General features: G+C 42.1%; 1 protein-coding gene across 8 annotated transcripts in view; it reads left to right on the top strand.

Annotated features, from left to right (window-relative positions):
* Positions 1 to 915: 915 nt before the first annotated feature.
* Positions 916 to 6,000, top strand: part of CCDC186 (coiled-coil domain containing 186) — a 40,716-nt gene continuing 35,631 nt past the window's right edge. For 2 of the 8 annotated variants that reach the window (XM_023753374.1, XM_023753376.1), the window contains exon 1: positions 917 to 1,276. The gene's annotated coding sequence lies outside the window, so the exon portion shown is untranslated. Of the gene's footprint in view, positions 1,277 to 6,000 lie in introns of all 8 variants that reach the window. The other 6 variants (XM_023753373.1, XM_023753375.1, XM_023753371.1 and 3 more) reach the window with 6 other exon arrangements.

Raw genomic sequence — 6,000 nt, 5'->3', positions numbered from 1 at the left:
AAAACTCTGACGGCTTCAGAGGGGTTCCAATTTCGTTACGTTATGTCACTTGACAGGTCATCACATCGTAATTCTGCTTCTGCTTTGAGGCTTAGATATTGCCCGGCTACAGTTTGTCTCAACTACATATTGACTTCTTTGAAGTTAGCTACCTTCATCCATCCAATTGAGCTCCTATCAGCTCATCCCACTGCCCAGACCTTGAGACCTTTGTTCTATCTTAACAGTTTTGCTTTACAATCACCTGCATTGACCACTGTCAGAATTAACTGTGTTCATTCATGAGTTGTCAGAAGCTCTAAACCACAATAACCTTACTTCACTGGACAGAAGAAGGCTTGCAAAATTTCCCACAGCCTGGAACTGTTCACTTGACTTCTTCAGACCCAATTAGGCCACGGTATTCAATACTCCTACCTCCCATCCCAACCCCACCCCCCAATACACGTTTTGTTGCTAATGATTGAGCAGCTCCTGCGTCTCCAAACCCAGGGGACACCGAGACCGGAGGAGGTACGCCCCGCGCTCCAGCAGCTCACGGTCGGGCGCTAGACACGAACGCACCAACAGTCTATTATCCAACAATGGCAGAAGGTGCCACGCTGCGGACCGGGACGCGGTGTGATGGACACCCCCAGATTGCCTTCCAGGGATGAATGGTGCGAAGGGCCGGTAGGCTACTCCTGCTGACTCCGCCCATGTCAGGTGCAAGGTTTGCGCATCTGAGCTGGGACGTCCTCATTTCGAAAGCTCTTTTATTGCTTGATTCCCCTGACTAATAGAGGAAGAGCCAAGGGATGAGGAGGCTTGTCTCCAATGAGCGCGTCCCACAGGAAGAAGTCACTCGCTTGGGTCCGCAGGGGCGTCAGAGGTAGGACAGGACTAGCTGCCGCGAAGCCGGCTTCGCCGGGGCGTGGGGGCCGGGAGAGCCGGGCTGGTTGCTCCGGGACAGGAGGCAGCGTTGCGCCGCGCCGGCCCCGCCCACTGCAGGCGGGTTCCATTGGCCCAAGGCGAGGCGCGTCATACCAGACGCACCGCGCTGATTGGCTCTTCCGGGGAGCCCCGCCCCCTCAGCTGTATCCGAGCCGGTTCCAGCATCGCCGCCATCTTTGTTGATGTGTCAGCTCCGCGGGGGTCTGGGGAAAAAAGCCGCGGCCGGGAGAGCGCGGTGTCGGCCCCGTCTTCCACCGCCGCCCCCCGCTATGGAGAAGTGGGGCCCCAGGGCGGGGCTCCCGCGGCCTCGCTAGGGGTGCAGACGGAGGCTCGGAGAAGTGGGGTGAGTGCCCGAGGGGCGCCCGGGGCGGACCGGGGAGTCAGGGTAGCCGCGCGGCGAGGCCGCCCCCTTCGCGCGCGGTCCTGCCAGCCCCGGGGTGGCTCCGGTCTGATCGGAGGAGGCAGGCGCTAGGGACGGAGTTCGGGGTCTCTTTTCCCTCTCTCCGTCCCTCGGTCCCGGGCTGCCCGGGGGAGGGGGGAGGGACGCGGCCGGAGGGGTGGACGCGGGTCGGGGGCGCCGGAGCGGTGCCTGGGGAGCGGCGGGATTTGGGCCGATGGCCCGGCCTCCCAACGCGAACTGCGGCTCAGCCCCACCTGCTTGCGATCTTTCATAGACTCAGTCGCCTGTTTCTCTCTTCGTCTAAGTTGACTGTGTGTGTGTGTGTGTGTGTGTGTGTGTGTTTTATGTTGACTGTTGTGGCTACTTTCTACTCTAAACACTGCCCCTATTGTGATTTTAACTAAGAGACGATTCTTTGGGGATTGTGATATGCGAGACCTGGTCTTTTGTTTTTATGTTGCCTTTCTTCCAAAGACATCCAGGCAGGTGCTGACCCTTGGCTGGTAAAGGTGCTGTTCTCAACCTTCTGGCCCTTTAAATACAGTTCCTCATGTTGTGACCCCAACCATAAAATTATTTTCCTTGCTACTTCATAACTGTAATGTTGCTACTGTTATGAATCGTAATGTAAATATCTCATATGCAGGATGGTCTCAGGCGACCCCTGTGAAAGGGTCCTTCGATCATCAAAGGGGTCGCGACCCACAGGTTGAGAACCGCTGGAACCTGTGACATGGGACGGCACCTTCTACCGGTCCCATAGTGCGATCCTGGGGAACCTTGCAGGTGTGGGGGTTGCTCAGCTGTTAACAGTTTACTAAGTACAGCAAATATTCATATCTTTATTTTGTTTAGAGGAAAGAGACCTGCCTTTGGAGTCAAAACATTGATCTTAGAAACTGCCTCTTTCTAATACCTGGGACCCGATGGCATATTTTTACTATTCTGTCACAGAATAGTAAAAATATGCCATCGGGTCCCAGGCATTTTGGTCGTTTTCTTGGTACCTGTGTCATGGTCCCTTGATGCCCAGCTTTTTTATTTCTTCCAAAGGGGTAGACTGGGAGTTTTTCTAAGGAAAAATGTGCAGTAAATCATTGGAACAGTGTTTCAAGAGGTGTGCTGGTTAGTCATTCAGAAAAAAAAAAAAGATCTATTAAATGTTTAGGTATGCCAGTGGGTGTAGCCTTCCCAACTGCTAACGACACCTTGATATGTGCAGTGTTGATCTTGTGGGAAAGATTAAGGTTCTAAAGACGTTGATAGTGAAACTGAACTAGCTGCTTGTGTATCAAGTTTACTGCTCTCTCTGTACAGCTACTTTTCAATTCTTTATTCATCGTCACTCAAATAGAAAACAGGGATGATTGGCCTCGTTCTTTCCCCCCTGCCTTTATGGTCTTTTCATGTTATTTAAAATTCAGTCATGGTATTGAGTAATTCACAAATCTTGAAGATTTTAAAGAATTCAAACTCCTCTTTTACATTGTAACAGGCAAGCATGTATAATTACTGAGGAATCTACCTGGAAATGCCCTGCATGTGTTTATAATGCTTTTATTCCCCAGAAATGCATGGATTGTGTTGAGATTGATTTTATTTTTAGGACCGTGTCTAATTCAGAATACCTGCATGTAAACTTGAAGGTTTCTTTAAGCAGTGTCATGGGCACGTCAGAGTCTTATTTATTGCTAACGCAAAAGGGGTGGTATAGCACAGTAACCACTCTATAACCTTTTATTCCTTTACCCATAAACTCAAGAGTTGCTTTCTGATGCGATACAATGACAGCACAGCTGATGATGATTGCTTAGTATATTTAATTTAAAAACATCTTACAGCTACATGCTGACATGGTGGAGGGAAGGTAGAACAGTGCAGCAGTATTTTCATTCTTTAGGGAGAAATGATAGGACAAAGCAGCCTTATTTACAGACTTAGAAAAATCATCTTTGCCTTTAAAGAATGGCTAGTAATCTGCACTAATTCATGGAACAGTTACATGTTAAAGAATCCTTCATCTGGCCTGTGTTTCTCAGTGCTTAGAGTGTTTGCCTGCACACGAAGGGTCACAGGTTTGATTCCTGGCAAGGTCAAGGGCGTGTACCTGAGTTGCAGGTTCAAGCCCCTGCTGGTCCAGGTTGGTGTGCAGTTGGGAGGCAACCAATCAATTGTGTCTCCCTCCCTCTCTTCCAGTCTCTCTAAAAATCAATGGAAGAAATATCCTCAGGTGAGGATTAACAAAACAAAAAAAGAATCCTTAAATTCTGTTATTTTTATTTGAATAAAGTTTAGATTTTTCTTTTATCTCTTACCTCTAGCTTTAAATAACTAAAATCGATTCTCACATTTTTCATAAATAAGACACAGCTTATAGTATTGTGAATGTTATACTTAATATTCATTTCAGGGCAACAGTGGGAACATAGATAATTGAAATTTACAAATAACCCTCTAATCTTATCATTATTTCAAATTTGTCCTTTAAACTTTATCTCTCAGTTACTGAGATTTTAAATAGTTGGGCTAAGAAGTAAACAAAAGGAAAAATATTGGGGTGAAAGAGCAATAGATATGAAGAGGAAATCAAACCCAGAAAAGGAAAGTGTTGATTGGATTGTGAATGAATTTGTCTGACATTAAAAGACATGGACTGATAGTCTACTATAGGGATGATTATGTAGAAAGTGCTAATGAATAATTTGATTTTTTGGTAAACTACATCATATCAAATTAACCAAGCCCAGGCCAAAGGTGGTTTCAAAATTTAAACAATCAGAACTCCATAATGTAAGGCACACTTATTACTTATCTTTTTTCTTTTTCTTTTTTTTTTTCTTTTTTTTTAGGTTATTAGCCTTTCTTTTTGAAAAGAACTGTAGTTAATTTTTTTCCTCCTTTTAGTTTTCAGATTTTTGGGGAAAATAATTAGCGGAAAATACTTAATGTTTTCTTTGACTTACTAAAATTCAGATTGTGATTTCTATACAAGCAGCTTCAAAGTAAGATTTCTATATTAATAACTTTCTGCTTTAAAAGTTACTATTAGAAATATATAAAATTGCATTGATCTAAGATGCCAAGCTGATAATATGACATATAACTTGATAATGTGATATATGATGTGTCCACTTACCTCTTTTTCCTGGACTCTTGATGGACCATAATTTCTTTCTCCAGGTGTTCTGTCGCGGGATTTGGTACTATGGTGTGAGGGATCCTGCTGCACCGATTGCCTTGAGTCTGTTTTTAACATCTATTTGTGATATAATGCATATATAAATAAATGCACCCTGCCCTGAGTTTTGGGTGCAAAGGTTAACAAACCCCTACAGGGATAATTGACCTTGGCCTCATATGACATACATTTTAAACTGGTGGACTAAAGCCAGCTTTAAAAATCTAGTGATTATATTCCATGTAAAGGAAATCCAATATAATAAAGTTAAATTTTACCCAAAAGCTTAATTACAGTGTGACTACTTACAAAATATTTCTTCCTTTTGATCATACTAATCTGGAATTCTTTGTAGTAGCCAGCTCTTTTAAAAGTAGAATTTGATTTTCATAAATTCACCTTCGGTGAACTTCAGTGTCAAATATTTTCATGTGAAGCAAGGTGTTTATGTTTCTTATACAGGTTCTTTTCTGTCCTATTATTTTATTCTATTTTTAAAAACTTTACCCAGGAAAGTGTTTGTATTTGAAAGTGAATACTATTAAAAATCATTTACTTAGGGGTTGGGATCAAATTATGTTGGGCTACAGATGTCTTTTGATATAATTTTTTGCTTTTGACTTTAATTGTGATATCAGAACCTTGTTAGAGTTGGTCAGAAAGATAAGTTATTCATTTGATTCTGCTGCTTTCAAAGTTTATTCGGGGACTATGTAAAAACCTTTTTAAATCATTACATTGAAGAACAGAATCCTCTCACAGGCTTTACTTGCTTATCTTAATGGACAGTATTTGAAAAATATATAGCTGATATTATTTGAGACTCAAATGGTATAGTTTGTAATTTAAAAATTTGTAGTTGTAAATAATATGCTGAACTGAGTCAGATTTTTCTGTTGGACTTAACACATTGTGGACCAGTAGTTTTATTGCTAGCTTTACCCAGTGGCCAGATAAGTTTCTATTGAACGAGTACAAAAAACGTTTACATAAATGTTAAAGGCAGGCTTTAAAATTAAATACCCATTGCATTTTGAAGTTATTTATTACAGGTTCTTATAAGCTAATATCTTTCTAAAATATGATACTTTGTAAAACACTGTAATACGAAGTAAGAATTCTCGTGATCCATCCACAGTGTGTCAAAAAAACACTCATGAAGCTAGATAGCATTGATAGATCTTCAAATTAAAATACTGTAAACACCAAGAGTAAGAAATTTAACATAGCGCTTCTATATATTGCTCCACTATATCAGAATGTAATCTCGATAAAAGATTTTTATTTATTGCTATGCTCCTAAAATATAGAACAGTCCCTGCACATAATACACGCTGAATTCATATTTGTGAGTGAATTACCTTCTAGTTTGGAACGTATTTCTGACGATACTTTTGTATGAGGCCTTTTACCAAAATCTGTGGATTGGATTCATTTGTATTTGCAATTTATTGAATAAGCTTAAGTTTTTGTTGTTTATACTGCTAAT

Source organism: Myotis lucifugus, unplaced genomic scaffold, assembly GCF_000147115.1.
Source record: "Myotis lucifugus unplaced genomic scaffold, Myoluc2.0 scaffold_44, whole genome shotgun sequence".
Lineage (NCBI taxonomy): Eukaryota > Metazoa > Chordata > Mammalia > Chiroptera > Vespertilionidae > Myotis > Myotis lucifugus.
This window is presented reverse-complemented; position numbering and strand designations above follow the sequence as displayed.